General features: G+C 39.3%; 1 pseudogene; it reads right to left on the minus strand.

Moving 5' to 3' along the window:
- Positions 1–12,144: 12,144 nt before the first annotated feature.
- On the minus strand, positions 12,145–12,863 carry LOC148578513 (uncharacterized; annotated as a pseudogene).
- Positions 12,864–24,764: the final 11,901 nt, after the last annotated feature.

Below are 24,764 nucleotides of genomic sequence, written 5' to 3' on the forward strand. Positions count from 1 at the left end.
GCAGATCGGCAGTGCTTCAGTCAGTTGACTCAGTTCAGTGAAGAAAAACAGAACAAGGCTGACGAGGGCAGAACAGGGGAGGGGAGGCAAACGGCGTGGTGGACTGGTGGTGGGCTCTGGCGCTGTGCGACGCTGCGTGGTGGTGGCCTGGTGGGCTCTACGAGACTGCGACTCTACGTGGTGGTCCTTCACTGGGCTCCGCGACGCTGCGTGGGTGAGCGGTGGGGGACGAGGGATGAGGCAAGGGGAGGTGAGAAGGCGACGGGTCCGTCTGGACTCTGGCGTCCGGCCTCTGCGTGGCGGCGCAGACAACGCCGCCGTTAGATGGTGGAGCTGGAGGGTGTGACGAGTGAGGGAGGCTGGCCGTGAGGGTTTGGTTGAGGGAGTCACTACTCACTAGGTTTCACTCCTTCATTAGTGGGTGTGGGTTTAGGTTGCGGGTTTGGGTTAGCCGCTTTCTGTAGGGTTTTTTTTTTCCTGGGCCAAAACGACGCCGTTTTGGCGAAAATGGGCAACGAAATTAAACTCGCTGACTCGCTAGCAAACTCGCGAGTTTGCACGATTTTATCCGAGTCTAGCCGAGTCAACCTGAGTCTACCCAGAAACGAGTTTATGTCCGAGTCAACTCGATTCCACTACCTAAACTCGTAAACTCGTACGAGTTTACGAGTTAACTCGCGAGTTTGACAACTATGGATGGAAAATAAGTTAACCTTGGCGCTGGCAATGGAATCAGGGGCTGAATTGTATGATGAGGAACAGGACATCATGGCCATTCTTCAGGCTCAGAACGAGGAACTTGCTCGTAAGAAGAAAGTGGCAAAACAGAAGGCGAAAATGCGAAGGTGCAGACCCAAGCATAAAAAGCAGGTGTGTATTTTTAGTTCTAAATGAATTTCAGTTCTTGGAATGTTAGGGGATTAAGGGGTGATGGTAAGATGAGGATGGTGAAGGAGTTAAAAATGAAACAAAACTTGAGCATAGTGGGTTTGATTGAGACCAAAAGACGGATAGTAACGCGATTTGATGTTGCATGGTTCTGGGGGAATCATGGGGCGGGTTGGGAATATGTAGGCTCGGATGGTGCATCTGGGGGCCTTTTGCTGATGTGGGATGAAATAATTTTTAAAATGAATAACTGCTACAAGGGAGATAGGTGGTTGGGTGTTGAAGGAGTCGTGTTGAAGGAGTCATGTTAAAGAATAATTTCAACTGTGCGTTTTTCTTGGTTTATGGTGCACATAGTAGAGAAGAGAAGAGTCATGTGTGGGAAGAGTTGAGCTACATAGCTGGGTTGTGCCAGGTTTCTTGCTGCTTCATGGGAGACTTCAATGAAATAGTGCGTGTGGAGGAACGAAAAGGTGCTGATAGTTTATCCAGGTCTGCAGAGGAGTTTAAGGAATGGATCCAGGATATGCAATTAGTGGATCTCCCACTCACTGATCGTAAGTTTACCTGGTTTCGTGGCCGCTCGTGCAGTCGTCTTGATCGGGCTATGGTTAGTGTGGAATGGCTAGAAGAGTTTCCTGAGATTCGGTTGAAGGGCGGACCCAGGGGTCTGTCAGATCACTGTCCTATAATAGTGGAAGAAAATATAAGAAGGGGAGGTCCTAGGCCGTTCCGCAGTCTTGATTCGTGGTTTACTCATGAAGGTTTTCTTCGAATGGTGAAGGAGGAATGGAAAGGTTTAGGGGAGATGCAGTTCACTGATAAGTTGAAAGCGCTGATGGTTCCTTTGGGAAAATGGCACAAGGACAACTTCAGGGAGATGGACAACAAAATTCAGAGGTTAGAGGAAGAGATTAGGAAGGTTGATGAGTTGGTAGGAAATGGAGTGTATGATGGAACTATGGAGGCTAGAAGAAAGGCGTTAGTTACTTGTTGTGAGAGGTGGTATGTGAGGAAAGAGGTTCACTGGAAGCAGATGTCTCGATCTCGACAAGCAAAGGATATGGACAAGAACACAAGATATTTCCATAATATAGCGTTTGCAAGAAGAAGAAATAATAGGATTGATTCCCTGGTTGTTAATGGCAGGCTGGTGAGGAACCAGGCTAGAATAAAAATAGCTATCAGAGAGTTCTATAAAGATCTATACCATCAGGAAGCTTCTCCGGTGTTGGGGTTCCGAGAAGGTCTTGTGGAAAGGATAGATGAGGAAGACTCTGCGATATTGGAGGCAATGCTGTCGGCCGTAGAGATCAGGGAGGCCGTTTGGGATTGCGAGTCATCTAAAGCGCCAGGTTGTGATGGTTATAACATGAATTTCATCAAGAGGTGCTGGGCGGAGATTGGTTCTGATTTCACGGCTGCTGTGATGGGATTCTTCCAGACATCCAAGTTACCAGCGGAGTCAAATATAACTTGGGTGGCGCTGGCACCTAAGTTTTTTGGTGCAAAGGAGATCAAAGACCTGCGGCCCATTAGTATGGTGGGTGTGTGTACAAGGTTATCTCGAAGGTGTTAGTCAGGAGAATGAGATCAGTGATGCCAGGTCTAGTAGGAGAGACTCAGAGTGCTTTCGTGAGAGGTAGAAAGATCCATGATGGGGCTCTTATAGCGTGTGAAACAGTTCATTGGCTGAAGAGAAGGCATAAGGAGGCAGCCATAATCAAGCTTGATTTCCAAAAAGCTTATGACAGAGTTAAGTGGAGGTTTGTGGATATGGTACTGCAGAAGATGGGGTTTGGGTGCAGATGGAGAGCTTGGGTTATGGAGTGTGTGACCACAGCTTCTATGTCAGTCTTGATTAATGGTTCACCTTCTAAACCGTTTAAGATGGAAAGAGGTTTGAGACAAGGCGACCCACTCTCTCCTTTCTTGTTTGTGCTGGTTGTGGATGTTCTGCATAGGATGGTTGGCCAGGCAGTGAGGAATGGGCGTATATCTCCCTTAGTGATTGGTAGAGACATGGTGGAATTATTACATCTTCAGTTTGCCGATGACACTATCCTTTTTTGCCCACCAGAAGATGAGACCATGAAGAACTACAAGCGGCTGCTGCGATGGTTTGAGCTGATGTCCGGACTTAGTATTAATTTTGATAAGTCTAGTCTGATTCCAGTCAACTGCGAGGAGCAATGGGTACAACGCATGTGCAAATTGTGGGGTTGTAAGGAGAGTACCCTCCCAGTTAGATACCTTGGAATTCCTTTGGGTGCTAGTCCAAAGTTGGTCAAGACCTGGAAGCCTATTATTGACAAAGTGGAAGAGAAGTTGAGTCTCTAGAAAGCTAAAGTGCTGAACAAAGCCGGCAAGTTGGTGCTTATAAAATCAGTGTTGAATAGCCTGCCGGTGTATTACTTGAGCTTGTATAAGATGCCAAAGGCAGTTGCGGACAAATTAATTTCCTTGCAGAGAAGGTTTCTATGGAGCAAGGAAGATGGCAGGAATGGTATGGCGTTGGTTCGATGGGAGTTGGTGCAGGCCCCAAAGAAATTAGGGGGGTTGGGAGTTGGCGATGCTGTGGTTCGGAACACTGCACTCTTGTTTAAGTGGTGGTGGAGGTTTGCAAAGGAAGAGTGTCCATTGTGGAAAAAGGTGGTCTGTTCCTGTAATAATTTGAAACTGGATGAGTTACTCTCCACTCAGGTGTTACCTACCAGAGGAGGCCCTTGGAAGGATATTTGTCAGATACAGATAATAGATCCTCTTTTAAGGGATAAGATGATTACAGGTCTGTCCATGGAGGTTGGCGATGGTCGTCGGACTCGGTTTTGGGAGGATGTTTGGCTACAGTCTGGTGCCTTGAAAGATCGGTTCCCTCGTCTCTTCTCTGTTTCAAACCAATGTGGTTCTTTTATTGGGGATTGTGGATTCTGGGATGGGCTGGAATGGGTTTGGAACTTCCTATGGAGGCGAGAGCTCTTCCAGTGGGAGTTGGGGCTTCTGGGTCAGTTGCACGAGACTTTGAGACCTGTGAGGATAGTAAATACTAGGGAGGATAGAGTGGTGTGGAAATATGATAAACTTGGTATTTTTTCGACTAACTCCTTTGTACAGGTGCTACAAGAGGGAATGCTTGGGGAGGATATTACCAGCTACAGCTTCACTAACTCCATCTGGAAAGGTCTAGTTCCACCAAAAGTAGAGCTCTTCACCTGGTTTGTTTTGATAGGCAGGGTAAATACGAAGGAAAGGCTGAGTCGGTTTGGGATTCTCAACCAGGTTGATACGCGGTGTGTCTTATACAATAAGGATGTTGAGCAGGTCCATCACTTGTTTCTTGGATGCGTTTATGCCTGGAAGGTGTGGAATGCTTGGTTATCTGTGTTTGGCCGACTATGGTCTCTTCCGGAATTAATGAAGGACCACTTCCTAAGTTGGACAGAAGAGCCGCGTAGAAAGGAGGAATGAAAGCAGCGATTGAGATGCTTCTGTGCGATCATCTGGAATATTTGGATGGAACGGAATAGGAGGATATTTCAGAATGAGAGCAAAGGTGTTGAAGAAATCATCAATATGACCTTCCTTAGCAATGAAGAATGGAAAGGTGTGCGCTCTTCGTGTTGTTGATGGCTATGCTGGAGATGACATGGAGAGTCTTTATGTTGTATTTTTCTAGGTGTTGATCGTCTACTTGTCTTTAAATTTGCTCCACTCTACCGTGTAGAGCTACTTTATTTCAAAATATATATATATATATAAGTGGAGAAAAAAATAGTGTTTGTTCAAATCCAATTTAAAAAATGTTTTTTTCTCCTTTCGTCATTTAAGATTGATTCAATTGTATTAAGAGCGAAACTAATTTGTCTATCATCACTCAATTAATTCTACATTATTAATCAAGATCTTTAATAATTTAATTAAGTGAAATTGATGACTTACTACAAAATGTCATTATCCAAGGTATATATAACACTAATGAGAATCTATCCTCCCCTAACCCTATATATACCAGGCATAAGATTTTACAACCCTACAAATTTTATTTTGGATTGATCCTCTTTGTACTCTTAACATAAAAAGTTAGTATAGGATGCTTCTAGGTGTTGGCCCCTTCATCCTTTATAATTGCAAGCCAACAAGGTCCAAATACTCTCTCTATAGTACATGCATTAAATGGAGGTAACAATCAAACTTTGATTTTTCTGAGCAAGAGAAGAGAGGGTTCCTTAATTCTCATCATCCCTATGATCACAACACAAGTGTCAATAAGAGATTCATTGCATTGCAAATGGGGTTTGCAAAGAAAATCCACAACAAAATATACTAGTCATGCCAAATTAATTGATAATTTTAAGTTAATTAGTTTGCGTATTTATAGTACAATATGCATGGTCCCATTGGGACCAAATTGCTGGCAACTCATGTGATTAAAAATTAATGGACATCACTTCCTCTTTTCCTCTTTGTGGACCTAAGCTTTGCCTAGGCAAATATATATAAAACTAAAAGAGAAAAATCAAAAGAGTCACATAAGTCAGATTTCGCTTAAAAACTAAAAAAATTCTTTTTAAAAAAATCTATTAATATAATTATTTATATATTTTTTATTGTTTTAAATTTTTAAAATAAATGATTTCATAGTTGCACCCATATTCTCCCATTATGTAGTTAGCTAGTACCACTTTTAGGTGGAGTATAATGGAACTGATCTAGCTAGGATTCAAAGCAAACTAATAATCAATCAATTCAATTTGGAGGCTAGATTCATCCAAAAACTAAGTCAAGAAGTCGGTGTCCATATAACTAAAAAAGAGATAAAAAAAATTTAAAATAAGAGTGATGAGATGTTGAATTGTATATGCTCCCATTGCTACTAAGAAGTGTGGCATAATAATTAAAAATGTTAACTATTAAAATCAGTTATTATGTATTTATATATAATACATGTATTATTTAATTTATTTTTAATATGTATTTTATATTCTAACACGTATTGTTTAATATGGTTGGTGACTGTTCTGGCTCGGTCTAGGCGCCCAGGAGCTCCGATCCGAATGGCTGACCCGGCGGACGTCGCCTACCCGAACTGCGGGCAATGTCTGGAATCCCACTCCCTAGCAGCCAGCCACATGACAGCTAGGCGAGGAAACTTCCAAGAAAGATACCTATCCAGTGGGACTCGCCCTACTGACAGAGTATATAAGGGGAGGACCCTACCCCTCCCTCTAGGTACGTCACTAACCCATTACTTTCACTGACACCTATATGATCCCTGACAAGAGCGTCGGAGTGTCATTGCAGGTGGCTCCCTCCTCTCCAACACAACTGCTCGAGAGGTCGCCAAGTCTCCGTCTTCCACTCACCAACACCACAACTTGGAAAATCCATCCATTCGTCAATCAGGTCCAGATCCCCCTCATCTTTTCGCCCAGTCCGCTTACCTGACCCGTTTGGAACCCGGCAACCGAACATTTGGCGCCGTCTGTGGGGATCCTGGCGTGAATGGACTTCCTGTTAGGTCCCATGGAAGGAGACGATGGAGGCGAGCCACGGAGGGAGGAAGTGGTTCCCCAAACCAGTGAAGTAGCCTCCTTGGCTTCCTCTCGTGAGCGCACGAGATCCCCCCCTCTCGGCGAGGGGAGCCTCCCTCCTGCTCCCGGGAAAGGCGTCCCTTCGGAGGGACGGGGAGCGACTATCCTCGGATAATGCAGGAGCTGCGCCATAGAGTGCAGAACCTGGAGCGGGAGCTAGCGAACAGAGAGCACTACCAGCCTGTCCCGAGTCAACATCGGTCCCGGTCCCCCTTAAGGAGGGGGAAACCAGAGGGAGAAGTCCCTGAAGAGACCGCTCCAGAGGCACATCGACCCCCTGGTCTGACCCAGAAAGCCAAGGGAAAAGCAGAGAGGTGCCGAGGAGACAGCAAGACACATTGAGGAGGAAAACCGAGAGGATAGCAGAGAGAGACCAAGGAGAACGTCGCGACACCCTGTGATCATGGGGGCAACCCCTTTCCACCACTCCATTCTCCAGGTCCAGCTTCCGAAGTATTTCGATAAGCCAACGGACATGAGATATGATGGCACCCAATATCCTCAAGAACATCTAACGGCCTTTGAGGCCAAGATGAATCTGGAAGGTGTGGGTGATGAAGTGAGATGTCACGCCTTCCCCGTGACCTCATTAGCAGGGCCGAAAATCCACTGGTTCAACGCTCTCTCCCAAGGCTCCGTGACAACTTTTGTGGACATAACCTGCGCCTTCCCCGCTTAGTTTACCACGCGTATTGCTAAAGCTAAGCACCCGATCAACTTGCTGGGAGTGACGCAGAGAAGTGGGAAACTGACCAGAAAGTACCTGGATAGGTTTAATGATGAATGCTTGGAGATTGACGGCCTGACCGACTCGGTGGTTAGTTTATGCTTGATGAACAGGCTGCTGAACGAAGATTTCAGGAAGCACCTTACCACCAAGCCCGTGTGGACGATGCAAGAAATCCAAAATGTGGCTAGGGAGTATATCAACGGCGAGGAGGTTAGCCAAGTTGTGGCAGCCAACACGCGGCAGCCCGCCTATAACCCTGCTCGTCAGCCCGGTAACGGGAAAAGGCATAAGGAGCACTCCAAGGACGGAGGGCCAGCTAAAGCCTTCAAGACATTCCCCCGGGAAGGGAAGTTTACTAACTATACTCCCTTGACATCCCCGATCGTCGAGGTGTACCAGCAGATAGCCGACAAAAGCATCCTGTCGAAGCCCCGACAACTTAAGGATAGAACTGGAGGGAACAAAAACCTCTACTGCGACTACCACAAGGGCTTCGGCCATAAGACCCAAGATTGTTCCGATTTGAAGGATGCTCTGGAGCAGGCGATCCGGGAAGGTAAGCTGGCAGAATTCTCTCACCTCATAAGAGAACCTAGGAGGCGGGATCGTGACCGATCTGGCAACGACAGGAGCCGCGCCGTGAGACCAAGGCAAGAGCCCGAGGAGGACAATGAACGCGGCCTCACCATTGTGAACGTTGTAGTCGGGAGAGATGTTGCCCACAGGTTGAAGTCGGCATACAGGAAAGATGCAAAAGTCCTGGATGTGTCATCATCTAGTCCCACACCTTCCTCCAGGAAAGTCCCATCAATATCATTCGGACTAGAGGACCAATGGTTCGACGACTTATCAGAGAACCCTCCTATGGTGATCACAGTAAGAGTGGGAACTGGTCTGGTCAGGCGAATTCTCGTAGACACCGGAGCCGATTCGAATATTATGTTCCATAACGTGTTTGATGCTCTGGGCCTCCAAAACGCCGACCTAAAAACCCACCAGCACGGTGTGGTAGGCTTAGGTGATAACTTTATCAAGCCTGATAGAATAGTCTCTCTACTAGTCTTCATAGGAGAAGGTCGAGGGAAGAGGTCGGTAATGGCGGAGTTCGTTGTTCTAAGGGATTCCATGGCCTACAACCTCATCTTGGGAAGGAAAACCATCAATGAGTTCAGAGCAGTGATCTGTACCAAGCTACTGATGATGAAGTTTGTTGCTGATGATGGGTCTGTTGGATCCATCAGGGGAGATTTGGAAACGACGGTCACGTGCGACAACGCCAGTCTCTCCCTAAGAAAGAAGTCCAAAGAGGCATCTGGGGTCTTCCTAGCTGATCTAGACGCCAGGGTCGATGACAAACCCAGACCAGAACCTGAAGGAGACCTCGAGAAGTTCAAGGTCGGTGACTCGGAAGAAAAGTTCACCTTCATGAACAGAAACCTCCCTCATGACTTGAAAGAACCATTGGTGGAAATGATCCGGACAGACGGCGACCTGTTTGCCTGGACACCAGCCGACATGCCGGGAATTGACCCCCAGTTCATGTCGCACCACCTGCCTGTGAAGGCAAAAGCTAAACCGGTGGCACAGAGCAGAAGGAAAATGTCCCAGGAAAGAGCTGACGAGGTGGCCAGGCAAACGGCCAGCTTACTAGAAGCGGGGTTCATCCGAGAACTAGACTACTCGACTTGACTGTCGAACGTAGTCCTGGACAAGAAAGCCAATGGGAAGTGGAGAATGTGCGTGGATTATTCCAATCTCAACAAGGCCTGTCCCAAGGATTCCTTCCCCCTTCCTAACATTGATGCTCTAGTAGACGCGACCGCGAGGTATCAGTTTCTGAGTTTCATGGACGCATACTTTGGCTACAACCAGATACCGATGCACCGGCCATACGAGGAGAAAACGGTGTTCATAACGCCAGGGGGTACATACTGCTATAAGGTGATGCCGTTTGGACTGAAAAACGTAGGAGCTAGACGGAGGAAGTGTATGTAGACGACATCCTGGTGAAGACCACCCAGGTCGAAGACCTCATCAGTGATCTAGAGACTGTGTTCGCATCTCTTCGGTGGCACAACATGAGGCTTAACCCTCTCAAGTGCGCCTTCGCCATGGAAGCCGGGAAGTTCTTGGGTTTCATGATATCCCAAAGAGGAGTGAAAGCCGACCCGAAGAAATATGAAGCAATCCTGCGGATGACGAGCCCGGGATGTGTTAAAGATGTACAGGGACTGGCGGGAAGACTCACGGCGCTATCTCGGTTCCTCGGTGCGTCGGCTGCCAAAGCTCTTCTGTTCTTCAACTTGATGAAAAAAGGGATAGTGTTCGAATGGACCCTGACGTGTGAGGAAGCCTTCAATCACTTCAAGAGTATAATCTCGGCACCATCTGTCCTCAGCAAACCCAGGAATGGAGAGACGCTATTCTTGTACTTAGTAGTAACTGATGAGGCTTTGGCGACCGTCCTGGTACGGGAAGAAGGGAAGATCCAGCAAACGGTCTACTTTGTGAGCAAGGCGTTGTAAGGGGCAGAGCTGAGGTACAATAAGCTGGAAAAGCTAGCATATGCGCTCCTGACCTCCACCCGTAGGCTGCGACAATACTTCCAAGGACACCAGATAATCGTCAGGACGGACCAGGAGATCTGCCAAGTACTGTAAAAACCCGACTTGGCGGGTAGGATGATGACCTGGGCAATCGAGCTATCTCAGCATGACCTACAGTACGAACCTAAACATGCAATCAAGGCCCAATAAATGGCCGATTTCCTGGTGGAAGTAACGAAAAACACTCCCGAGACATCGAGCACACTGTGAAAACTCCATGTGGATGGAGCCTCCAACCAAACGTTCGGGGGGAGCGGGGATCATCCTAGAAAGCCCAACTGGGGCCGTGTACGAGTAATCGGTCAAATTCGAGTTCCCGGTGTCCAATAACCAAGCAAAATATGAGGCCCTTCTTGGCGGCCTACTTCTGGCAAGGGAGGTCAGGGCCACTAGAGTGGAGGTATGCAGCGAATCGCAGGTCGTCACATCACAAATTAATGGAACGTATTAGGCCAGGGACTCACTGCTGCAAAAATACTTGGAGAGGGTCAAAAGACTGAGCGAGGAGTTCGATGAGGTCACGGTGCAGCACATTCCAAGAGAGAGGAACACCCAAGCCGATCTCCTGTCAAAACTGGCAAGTACAAAGCCAGGCACGGGGAACCGATTTCTGATTCAAGGTTTAGTGAAGGAACCAATAGTGACCCTGCATATAACACAGGCAGCCGGTTTCCCCTCATGGATAGATCTAATCATCGATTTCTTAGAAAACGGTAAGCTCCCTGATAACGACAAGACGGCAAAGGCACTGAGGAGAGAAGCGGCCAAGTATACAATAATACAAGGCCAAATATTTAAGAAGGGGTTGAGCCAACCTCTATTAAAGTGCCTACGTCCCGACCAGACGGACTACGTGTTAAGCGAAGTCCACGAGGGGTGTTACGGCCATCACATCGGAGGAAAGGCCTTAGCCCGGAAGCTCGTCAGGGCTGGCTACTATTGGCCCTCAATGATGTCGGATTCCAAAGAGTTCGTGAAGAAATGCAGGAGATGCCAGGAAAATGACAACTTTCACAAGGCACCAGCGGCTGAACTAAGCCTATTGATGGCCTCCCGATCGGACCAAGGCAGGTCAAATACCTAATTGTTGCCATCGATTATTACACCAAGTGGGTGGAGGCCGAGCCGTTGGCCAGCATATCTTCGGCAAACTGCTAAAGATTCATGTGGAGGCAAGTAATAGCCAGATTCGGAATCCCAGAGGTCGTCATCTCGGACAACAGAACACAATTTGCCAATCAGAAGTTCGGGAAATTTCTCGCCGGTTTAGGGATAAAGCAGAAGTTCTCGTCTGTCGAGCACCCCCAAACCAACGGCCAAGTCGAAGCAGCGAACAAGGTCATCCTACAAGGTCTTAAAAAGCGACTTGACCAGAAGAAGGGAGCCTGAGCAGACGAGCTAGCGTCGGTCCTCTGGTCCTATCGCACGATGCTGTAGTCGTCTACCGGGGAGACGCCCTTCCGACTCACCTATGAGGTTGACGCCATAATACCCGTAGAGATTGTGGAACCGAGCCCACGACTACTCTTGGGAGGAGTTGAGGAAGCCGTGGAAAAGGACTTGGTAGACGAGACTAGAGAAATGGCCCACTTGTCAGAAATAGCGTTGAAACAAAGAATGGCCCTGCGTTACAACGCCAAAGCGCTAAAGAGAGATTTTGAGCCAAACGACCTAGTTTTACGACGCAACGACGTGGGTCTCCCGACACCAGGGGAAGGAAAGTTGGCAGCAAATTGGAAAGGTCCGTACAGGATAAACGAAGTAGTCGGCAACGACGCCTATAAGCTAGAATGACTGAACGACAGAGAAGTTCCCAGAACGTGGAACGCGAGAAACCTAAGAAGATTCTACTTCTAGAGGCCGAAGCACACCTGGCGGGCAGGCGGTTTCCCGGTTTAGTAAGACCCGTATTATCTTATGTTCAGATTTTTTCTCATTGGTTGTTTACATGAATGGCAATTTATCATTATATAATTGTTCAGATTACACTAATTATTCCTTTCTTGTTTTATAGTTTAATGCGCTGTTCACATTGTTTAAATCGTTCGACCTTGGAAATTAACCGGTTCAATAACAAAATGGTATCCCGGCACTGATTATCCCGGGAACCACTGAAGTCGCGAATGCTACGAGAAACGGCTATTAAACAAAGCCAAATTTCAGGCAATTAAACGAAAAAGCTACGACTCAGCTTCGTTTGTGTCATAACATTTTAAAAGTTAAAAATTACACAAAAGCCCCAACGCGGCTTCAAAAAGTCAAAACGGTAGAACGACAAAGTTGTCTTACAAACTACCAAACAAAACGTACAAGATAAAGTACAAAAAACTTATTTCTTCGGGAGATCAACGATCTTGCCATCCTTAATGGTTTTGAAGGCGCTGACCACCGAAGTGTCAAAGTCAGGGGCCAGCAGCTTCACTTGAGCCTTAATCACGTCCTCGGTAGCCCCAATAGCGTTCTGTGCGTGCTTCACCATCTCCTTGTGCTTCTTCTTCCATTCGGCAGCCTCAGACTTAGCAGTGTTCGCCGAGGAGACGGCATCATCGCGCTCCTTCTCTAACTCCTTCACCCGACCTTGAGCGGTGTTGAGTTGGCCCTCTAAAGTAAATTCCCGCTCGGTAAGACGGGCAATCGTCGCGTCAGAGGTCTTCACCTTCTCCTCGGAAGCGGCCAGCTGTGCCTGCAATGACTTCACTTTGGCTTTATACTTTTCATTAGCACTGACAGACGATTGAAGCTTATTCTCGAGAGACTGAGCCCCTGCTAAGATGGGCTCTGCCTTCCTTTCTATGGTGGCTGCTCGAAGCAAGGTGCGGTACACCCATTTAGCCTGGGAGGTAAGATCTCCACCATGGAAAAAGTCCTCTATGTCGGGCATGAGCTGACAATCAATAAATTCCCGGCGTAAAAGTTCTTTTTCATTATAGTAAGGGCTCCCTCGGGACTTGAAGACGGCTTCCTCTTCCTCGGGTTGTCGACAACAATGAGCCCCTTCTTCCTCGACCTCTTGTTGGGGGAGTGGACCCGCGCTAGTACCAGCTGCATCCCCTTGAGGGGGTTAGGATTGTGCATTGGCAGCAGTAGAAGACGGTGCGGCATCAGTATGAGTAGCTGAACTGTCATCACTGTCATGAATGAACAGCTGAAACAAGTTGTCAATACTAACCTGCTCGCCAGCCATTGACACTGAAACAAGGAAACACATAAGAGATCGGTAGGAGAAATGTTAAACAAATAAGATGAATTCAACAGATTACGACTACACGACTACTCACATATATAACCCCTTGCCATCTCGCAGTCACCCATAAGAAGGTGTGGGTTGACATTAATCCTACCAAAAATAGCCAGTAGGATGTCGGCAATTTTTTATTTTGAGGGGTCAGAACTTTATATGTCACCTTCGCGAACGTGTTGGCCCCTGCCCCAAAGCTCTAGTAGGTCGGGATGCGGCGTTCCCCCTCCAGAGTCAGCCAGAAGGGATGCCGACCTTCGACAGGGGCGAACCTTAAAAAATTTATCTTTAAAGCCGTGATAGAAATCCTCGAACAGACCAAAGATCCTTCGACCTTGGGCTGACCGAAAAGACATAAATCCCTTCTTGGCTCTTCCCTCATTTGAAGGATTTATTAGGACAAAAAGAAATAAGAAGACCTCCATTGAGGCCGGTAGCTCTAAAAACTCGCAAACTATCTCAAAACAGCGGATAGAGGCCCAGCTGTTCGGATGCAGTTGGACGGTGCTACGTCACATCGGTTAAGCAGCGCCATTTGGAAGGGGGAAAAAGGAATGCAAATCCCCAAGTTGGTGAACATCGCCTTGTACATCCAGATCCATTCGGCAACTCGGGGGTATGCAAATTTAAATGGCATAGTCGCTCACGATCAGCAGGAACGAACACCTCATAATTTTCTTCCTCGGGACCTCCCCCGCAGAGGTATTCGACTTGTCGGAACTCTGTAAGTTCCTCCAAGGTTATCTGGGAGGGGGTGTCCTTCACATCCGAAGTCACCCAGGTGTACTGATCCATGGGAACTCTCGCGATGGGACATTGGGCCATACCTACAGTGGGGGCACCACTCAAAGTCAGTCTATGAGGACGGGAGATTGGAAAATCGGAACTAATACTAGAAGCTATAGTTCGCCTATCTACAGTCACACAGAGGCTAAATCTACAGTTAGCCCAAGGCCAAAAGACTAAAAACCAAAAACCTGAAATGGTTACCCCCTAATGCCTACCTAACATTAACGCCCTTCAAACATGCAATCCAACAAATGCACAGTATGCGAACGAAACCAAACAGAAAGAAAGGTGGCATAACAGCAGGGTAAAACTGGAAAAGTAGAGAGGGAAGAAGCAACTTACCAAAGGGAGGATGATGATCGAAAAAAGCTGGAAAACCTCAAAGATTTGGACGAAACAGACGATTCACTGCAAAGAGCTTCAAAGAGTGTGGAAGGGAAATGAGAAATGAGTATGATTTGGGAAAGCTGAAATGATGGGAACTGAGTAGTAACTGATGCATAGGAAGCGCGAAAGATAAGGGTAAGGTGGACATTTCGCGCAGGGTTCAAATCACCCATTAAGAGCATTAAATGCTTGGTGCAAAGAACGAGGCGACAAAAGGCGTTCCTTCGAAGCGACGATCCTCACTCGCGCGTAGGGGGCACGCTCCTACCACGACCGACGATGAACTGGCCAAGCGACGAAATTACTGAAGGCAACGGAACGCTCCACCCACGTTGCTCGCAACCCTATCTGATGCATTGGGGCACTGTTCTGGCCCGGCCCAAGCGCCCAGGAGCTCCGACCTGAATGGTCGACCTGGCGGACATCGCCCACCCGAACTGCGGGCAATGTCCGAAATCCCACTCCCTAGCAACCAGCCACATGACAGCTAGGCGAGGAAACTTCCAGGAAAGAGACCTATCCAATTGGACCCCCCCTACTGACAGAGTATATAAGGGAGGGCCGTACCCTTCCCCTAGGTACGTCACTAACCCATTACTTTCACTACCATCTATACGATCCCTGATAAGAGCATCGGAATGTCATTGCAGGTGGCTCCCCCTCTCTAACACAACTGCTCGGGAGGTCGCCAAGTCTCCATCTTTCACTCACCAACACCACAATTCGAAAAATCCGTCCATTCGTCAATCAGGTCCAGATTCCCCTCATTTTTTCGCCCAATCCGCTTATCTGACCCGTTTGGAACCTGACAATCGAACAGTGACATAATAATAGAAGGAAGAATAACACATATTAAATAATGCAGAAGATGAGATAATTATAACTATGACCCACCATCTTTTTTGTGCGATATTTGGCCAGCTAAATCAAACGAGTAACGACAATGACATACAATACATACATGCAATTCTCCTGAATAGGGAAATTATTATGGTGATACATGCATATACTTACTTGGTTTCTGCCAAACGTGTATATGTAATGTAATAGTGCTAGCTATGAGCTTTGTGGAAGACTTTAATAGTCCCATATCTTAGTTACGATTGTCTCTTGAATTATAAGTATTATTTTAGAAAAATATTAGAGAGTATTATAATTTATTATTTTTATTTTTTATTATTATTTAATTATTAAATTAATTTTCTTAATATAATTATTAAAGTAATATAATAATATATATTTTATTCTATATTTTTAAATATTGATAATGGTTATTATTTTATTCGAAAGAATTATATTCAAGTATTTGAGATTTCATAAGAAAATAACTCTCTTGATATTGATTATTTTGTATCTTAAATTTCAATCTAAAATAAACAAGGTAGTCACTAGTAGCACAGGAAAGAGAAATATTATGTACACTATTTTTTTTTAAAAAAAAAATACTATTTGTACATTAAAATTAATCATTAAAATCAATTGCTAATATATTTATATATAGGGATAAGTATTGTTTTGGTCTCTGACGTTGAGGATCTGAATCGAAACCATCTCCATTATAATTTTGGATTTAAAATTATCCTTAACATTTTTTTTCGTATTAAAATCGTCCTTTTAATTTTTTTTGGACAAAAATACTCTCACCACTACCAACACCAACACCAACACCACCACCACCATCACCACCACCACCAACAACAACAACAACACAAACACCACCACCAACACTAACCACCAACACCAAGAACACCAAACAACAGCAACAACACCAAACAACACCAAACAAAGAAGCAGAAACAGAAAATAAGAAAGCAGAAGCAAGAAAGTAGGAAACAGAAAGCAAGAAAGCAGAAGCAAGAAAACAGGCGGCGAGGTTGCGAGGCGGAGGTGGCGAGGCGGAGGCAGCAAGGCTGAGGCGGCAAGGCAGAGGCGGCGAGGTAAAGGCGGTGAGGCGGCGAGGTTGTGAGGCGGCCGCCGTCTCCCTCCCCCTCCCCCTCTCCCACCCCGCGTCCTTTCCCCTTCCCCCCACCCCGAACCCGCGTCCCCTTCCTCTTCTTCTCCGGCTTCTTCCACTTTCCCTCCTCCCACTCCTCCATCACCACCACCACAGAGCCGCCGTCGCTGTCCCCCCTCCCCCTTCCCCCCACCCCACCCCGCGTCCTTTCCCCTTCCCCCACCCCGAACCCGTGACCCCTTCCTCTTCTTCTCTGGCTTCTTCCACTTTCCCTCCCCTCTCCTCCATCACCACCACCATAGAGCCGCCGTCGCCGTCCCCCTCCCCCCTCCCCCTTTCCCTCCCCTCCCCCTTCGTATACCCTTTTCCTCTCCCCATCCAAATGCGTTTTCTTTTATTTTTTTAAAAATTTTATAATTTTTTTAACATAGTAAGGGTAGTTTAGGAATAAATTAAAAAATTTTATTAGAAAGGACGATTTTAAAATGAAATGTAACATTAAAGACAATTTTAAGTCAAAAATTATATCAGGGACGGTTTCAATTCTGACCCTCAACGTTAGGGATCAAAACAATACTTATCCCTTATATATAAATATATGTGTAATTTTTTTTATTTTTAATGTGCATTTGTATTCTAACATGTATTTTATATTAATAATAGATTTTGGTGATTGATTTTAATGTACACTTAACAGATTAATTTTTATCATGTGTTCTTATTAGTAATATTCTATGATAGATGATTTTAATGAGATTTCTTTATTTTGGTGAAATTGTAAGATGGTGATCATAATCAATTGATCACCGTGTGCAGTTATATTTTAACATGTATTTTATTCTAATACATATTAAATCTTCTATATTATAGTGTATAACGGAAGAAATGTTGGGCCTCAATGAAAACCACCTAGCAAATAATATTGGCCTCTTCTCCTCAGATGACATTTAAAGTTAATAAAAAATTCACAATAAAAGTAGAGACTCATGAGATTGCATGGCTCCGACAGAGCTGTTTCATGAACGAACACTGGGATCATCCAAGCTGACATTCAGGTGGCGGCTTCCAGCGCTGTGGTGAACATCGTCCGTTTGTTCTCCTATCCATGTGTGTCCACAGGCTCCTCTGCGCGATGACAGTAATAGTCCTACTCCTCCTTATAGGAGAAGAAATTAGGGTTAATGATGATGATGAGTAGTTTTGTAATAAGGAAGTCATGATAGACAATAATTATAATTTAATGATTTATTGAGTAATTTATAGAACAAATGAGAATTGATGAGATGAAATGTGAGAAAGAATTGTGAATTAGGTGAGGGAAAGGGCGAGATGATAGCACACAAGATGGGAAGAAATCAATGGAGATTGGGCATTCTCTTTGACCCTGACCTTTCTATATTCATTGGCATACATGCATTTTTATGATTAATTCTTTAATTAAGTTTTAAAAATTCTCTTTTTTTTTTCCAATCATAATCTAACATAAAAAAAAGTTCAACTTAATACAAATTTTCGAAAATATAATACAAAAATTATAACAAAAGTGAAGAAACGAAAAAGAAGAATACAAAATAAGAATAGAAGGAGGAAAAAACTTAATTAAAAAAAATTGTTCATCTAACACCATGTATTTATAAAATGTCCTTACATTGTTTAATATAAAGTTATAAACACAGCAAGATTGAGAAAACTTGTATTAAATTGATGAAATTTATACTTGCTCTTTATGCTAGCTCACCAAGAGAGACTACTACACTACTACCTTAACGTAGTAAAAATTAAATTTTGTGTTATACAAATTTAATTAAAAAATATATATATACTCACGGAAAAAGCAAACAAACATATAACAATTTTATTTTATTTGAAATAAAATTATAATATTAAATATGAACATAATAATAAAAGATTTTGTATTATATAAATTTAATTAAAAAAATATATATACTAATGTAAAGGTGACAAAGCGGGTCGACCGTCTAGGCCCGCTCCATAAACGGAGGTGGGCCAAATAAGATGGGCTCAAAATGCTAGTACTCTTTATTTTGTGGCGGATTGGCAGGTCGGCGGGTTAGCCCGCTTGACTTTTTTTTTTTAGAAATAAAATTCATTAAAATTAATCCAAAAAATAATTAAAAAATTAAGTACAAATAAAAAATAGTCAAATTATAATATAATTTTTTACTATCTTTTTTTAATTTTTAACTTCAATAAAATTGTTCAAAATAATATTTGTCAATAGAACTATCTTTATTTTAAAAAATAAGTCACATAATTTGAGCATATATACGAAATTGTAAAATAAAATAAATAAAGTTAATAACTAAAAGAAGAATAAAAACAAAAAATGAAAAAAGTGTTTGAAATTTCTATAATTATTAATTTTATAATGGTAATTATTTTTTTAATAAAAAAATAAAAATAAAAATCTTCAGCCCCCGCGGACCGGCCTACCCGTCCCGCCAAAATCCGCCAATTTGGCGGTGCGGGTTTGGCAGATTTTTTTTAATTTGGCGGGTTCTAAATTCTAGTCCGACCCGCCTTTTTTAGTGGGTTTAGTGGGTCGGCCCGACGAGTTCGACCCGTTTTACCACCCCTTAAGCAAACAAACATATAATAATTTTATTTTGTGTGAAACAAAATTATAATATTAAATACAAACACAATGATAAAGAAGATATTTTAGTTTTTTTAAATGAACTAAAAGTGTAATTAAAATTTTTTAAATCAAATTAAAATTTTTAATTTCTAATACAATAAAAAAAGATGAATTAATTTTATAATGGCATTTTAGATTTATTTTTTAAAAAATTAACGGTAAGAGGTTGTTGTTTCGAGTTGTTATCTAAAATCAAAGTGAGTTTTAAACCTGGAGGTGAGGTCCAAACACTTAAGATTAAGGGTTCTAATTTGTTTGTTGTTACTTCCGACCCGTATGGGCGACGCCATGTAGACTGAATTTGTCGTTGTTGAGTCAATTTAAACGCAATTTATTTTGTGATTTATCCATTCTTTATTCAGAGTGTGGGCTGGATCTATGTTTAATAGATATAGGTATGAACAATTACTTTATTCTTTTTAAAATTATTATGAAAGAATTTTAGTTTTTAGAATTCATATTTAGTATGTTTAATACAATTAAACAAACTTTATTCTAAAAGCGTATTTCAGTGTTTTTAAAATTAATGCTAAAAAATAATTGTTTTTTAAATAAATTTGGTGGATATTTTAGTCTTTCTGCAATTAAATTCAAATTTTAATTTGTAATATAATTAAAAAATTTTAAATATAAAAGAGCATTTTAGCCCGTTTAATATTAATCTTAGAATATTAACTTTTAAGGATATTAAAAAAAGTCTTTAACTCTTTTAAAAAATTAATGTATAATTTTATCTAAAGATTTAAATAATATGCTATCTTCATAGATTACACATGTATCTTGTTGTTTTTATCACAATAATATTTTTAATGGAGATAGATTTATTCAAGTTTGATTATTTTTATGATAATCTTAGAATTATTGGTGATATTTTTATTATTTTTGTCATTTAAAATTATTTTTGTTGACACTTAGATTCTTGACAATATTCTTAGAAATTTATTTTTATTTTTCTACTTCTTGGTGACATAACTTGCTTTTATTAGATAGACTAATTTATTTATAATTTTTTATAAGATATTATATACTATATTTTGATTATCCAAAATTTTCTTTAAATTAATTAAGAGGCAAATTTATATCTTTTTGGTTTGAAAAATGAATTTATATTTTAAATTAAAATTTTTTCATGCCTTTTGATAAACTATGTTTTATTCATGTAAATGTTTTTTACTTAAGAAAAAAAAAAAGAAGAATTCCAACTCAATTTCATCTCAAACAAATTTAATAATGTCCATTTTCATCGTATAAAGGCATAATGAAAACTATTTCTAGAAATTTGTAGGCAAAGGATTCGATGATCCCAAAACGTTTGGACCATTAAATGGTTCCATAAAAAAATATATTTTTTTAATTTTTTAATACCTGTTAAATAGTCCTTATTTAATTTTAATTATAAATTAGTTCTTTATATATTATTTAATTATAAAATTTATTTTTTATTTTATAAATTATTTTTTTATCATTCATCTATCATGTTTATTGAGAATAAAAAATTAAAACAATAATAAATTAGATCTTCCATTAATCGTAATAAATATTTTGCAATTTTAATCGATCATAATTTTATCATTGATCCAATTATATACGTATTGGGTTGGAAAAATCGGGTTTGTTAGAAATTCAATCAATTGGATGCACAAACCAATCGATTGAAATGGAGGTTTCCCAAACTTCAATTGATTGGAATTGATACACAATCGATTGAATTTTGCAAGACATATGGGGTTTTTCTTATTCAATTGATTGGTCATATTACCCAATCGATTCAAATCATCAAAGCAATATGGGGTCTAATTAATTCAATGATATTTTTTTAAAAGATCTTTTACAAAAGTAAAAATAATTTTAGTGTTATAGAACGTAGTGTACTCAAAATTTTTTTCATTGGTAAATTTTTAAGATGCCATCTATATTCACGGACACATAGATGGATGAATAATACCATGAGGACAATGACATTAACCAACAAAAAGAGCTAGTATGTGACCAAGATATGATGGATGAGCAATATGAATCTGAACAAGATTTTGGAGATGTATTTATTGAGGAAATAATAGAACCAATCGACTGAATTAATTAAACTCAGATTGCTTTGATGATTTCAATCAATTGGGTAATATGATCATTCTATTGAATAAGAAAAATCCCACATGCCTTGCAAAATTCAATCGATTGAAGTTTGGAAAGCCTCAATTTCAATCGATTGGTTTGTGCATCAAATCGAATTGAATTTCTAACAAATACGATTTTTCCAACCCAACACGTATGTAATTGGATCAATGATTAAAAAAATGATCGATTGAGATTGCAAAATATTTATTACGATTAATAGAAGATCTAATTTATTATTGTTTTAGTTTTTGATTCTCAATAAACATGATAGATGAATGTTAAAAAATGATTTATAAAATAAAAAATAGATTTTATAATTAAATAATATATAAAGGACTAATTTATAATTAAAATTAAATAAGGACTATTTAATAGTTATTAAAAAAATTTAAAAAACATGTTTTGTTATGGGATCATTTAATGGTCCAAACGTTCTGGGATCATCGAATCCTTTGCCAAATTTGCACAGTTCACTCTAAGTTAGTCAATTAGCCATAACCACTCCTACAAAGTTCTGAAACCAAACCGGTCATCGAGCCGCTCTAACTACTAATTCATGGTTCAATCAGTTCGACTGTAGTTCAAGCAAAAACCCATTTTTTATAAAATAATACATAAAATATAAATACACACAGTAAAACATAATTATAGTCTAATATAAACTTTAAATATTATCCAAAGTAAAAATCTTACATAAACCACAATGTTATGATCTCTTTCAAATACAAACTCAAAAATCAAACTAAAAAAATAACCATAAAATGCTATATGATAAACTATTAAAAGATTATTCATAATCTTACACCACACAGTAATGAAAATCATAGTTCACAAATTAACTAACAACAATGACAGTTAAAAAAATACCTAAAAGAGAGCAAACTGAGCAGTGAGCACACAAGGGGACAGGGCACAACTGGAGGGGCTGACGTGACTGAAGGGGAGGAGCGTGGTGGAATAGAGCTCGCCTGTGGGATAGTGTTGCTCGAGGGAGGCAGGAGGCGAGAGCAATTGCAGCAGCGACAATGACTGCGAGATGGAGGCAGCTTTCAGGAGTTGCAACGGCGACCATAGCAAGGCAATGGCTGGACGTAAGTAAGGGAGGAGATGATGAGATGAAGGAGATGGAGAATGAGACTATGAGGTAAACGAGGTACGAAGGTGCTGCTGAGCGTTTTGGACTTTGGTAGTTTCGTTAGAGTTGGGTTTTGGAGTTTTGGGAGAAAACCAGTTGGGTCTCAATTTGGTTTGACCGATTAACTGTGGTTTCTGAATTTTCAGGTTATAGTATCTAATCGATTCGTTGTTTTCACCTGTTTACGGTTCGATCAGCCGATTTGAACTGATTTTCAGAATCTTGCATTACAATAATAGCTAAAAAAGAACATCTGGATATTTATGCAAACTTACCTCTTTATCTTATAATTCATCATATATATATATATATATATATATATATATATATATATATATATATATAATGTTTAATATTGTTGACAATAATAATAATAATAATAAAAATAATAATAATATTTTATTAATTCAGTTATGAAATATACTTATGTTTAATTATTCATGTACTTAATTTAATTATATTTTTTATTTATATTTTAAATATTTCTAATAGTATATTTGATAATGTAGTTTTCATGTTAATACATATATTAAAATGGCTTAAAAAATAAAATAAAAATTGAAATAGTGGTTTATTTCAATGTTTATTTTCAAAACACAGATAAACAAATTAAATAAATATTATTTTGACACTAAAATTTTGCTAGTGAATCAATACCATTTTCTTTAATTTGTTAATAGAAAAATAATTCAAATATATAATTAATTAATAATAATTATATTTTTATACAAATTTTAGAAGTATTCGTATATAAATAGTATTTTCATATGGATGGATTTTGTTTATAAAATTTTAAATTTGTTTTTAATTAAATAGAATTGAAAAAATAAATAAATTTAATAATATTTATAAATAAGTAATCTTTAAATAATATTAGTCAATTTTTATATTTATTTTGCTCACATAATAACAACCTATTTTTGTAATCTTATTTTTTAATTTAAATTTATTTATTTTATATATTTTACATATTAAATAATTTAAAATATTTTATTTTTTATAATTTATAAAAAAATATAAATTTAATTTTTAAAATTCAATAAAAAAGTGCAGAATAGATATGATAATGTCTGTTGAGCCGTTAGTAAAAAGATAAAGACAATTAAATGTGTTATATATCTAATTAATTTGTTTAAAAAAAAGCTAATAACAAAAATAGAATAATTAGTATTGATTTTTTTCACACAATACATTTGTTTATCAAAACTGTTTTTTACAAAATCTATATTTTAAATATTGTATGTATTTATCATTCATATACTCATATATATGATAAGGTAGGTTATTTTAAATAATCTATATTATATAACTTCAATTTATATATGTGTATATATGTCATATTTTATTACTGACCAAATTCGAACAAAATAGAAAACAAAACCAAATATTTATGTTTATTTTTATCATATCTCGATAATATTATAATTGTTCTTGCAAAAGAAAAAGAAGTTTAATAAAAAAATTCATATAAAAAATATTGATATACTTTTTTAATAACAAATTTTTTATTGAAATATGTTATTTTACTATATTTTAAATATATTATTTAGAATACTTATATTATTTTAAATAATATATATTATTTAAAAAAATATTTAAAATTTATTATTTTGTATTAATAATATTATTAAAAATATATTATTAATTTTTTTAAATAATATTTTTTTATTCATCAAATAATATGACATAAAAAAAATTTTACATAACTAGGTCTACTAAATAAATATTATATTTATTTATTTCTATATTGCATGTAAAATATAAAAAAAAAAAAACAGAATAATAAAGATGTTTGAAGACATCACAGAATAGCAGAATATGGAGGAGTGTTATCAAATTCTCTTGAGTATTTTTTGAAGTAAAAGTCGTCTTGTGTTGAATGAAAGGATTAGTTTATTTGTTTGGCTTATACTAATTTGTTTGTTCAGTCCATGACAAAAAAAGAAATAACAATAATAAATAAATGAGTTATACTACACATACAAATCTTTTTGACTTGCAAATCTTATAAGTTAGACCAAATCTAACAAAAACTACATTCACCCACTGGAGCGTTAAATAACATGCGCGTCACTCAACCATTTTCAAAGCGCGCTCTTACTCACCATTATGGAAGACACTTTTTCTTCTTCACGTTTCTCCTTCTCCTCCTCCTCCTGTTTCGGGTATGTCTAAAACGAGCTCAACAATTATATACTTATTGAATGAGCCACATTTATATAGGCCATTATATTTTATTAGATGAAAATCAAAGGCTAATATAAAAGAAGAGTATTGATGGACTCTAATAAATATAAAATATTCTAATACATAAATAAATGCTTTAAATGGCAATACTTTAATACACAATACTTTAAACGACAACAGAATCTTTTATTCTTAAATAATTAAATATAAAATATATGAGCATTTTTTATTTAATAAAATTAATTATACAGCAAAACTTTTTTATAATATTAAAAAATTATATTAAAATTATATTTTAAACAATAACATAAAAATATAAAATTATTAAAATTTTATTTTATATTATTTAATAAATAATTAGATTATTATATTCAAAATTTATTAACTAACTACTTTTATTAAAGATATTATTATATAATATAATTTTTCATAAAAATATTTTAAAAAATAATTTATTTAAAATATTATATATAATACATGAAAAT

This window comes from Arachis ipaensis, chromosome B1 (assembly GCF_059453495.1).
Source record: "Arachis ipaensis isolate K30076 ecotype BB chromosome B1, ASM5945349v1, whole genome shotgun sequence".
NCBI lineage: Eukaryota > Viridiplantae > Streptophyta > Magnoliopsida > Fabales > Fabaceae > Arachis > Arachis ipaensis.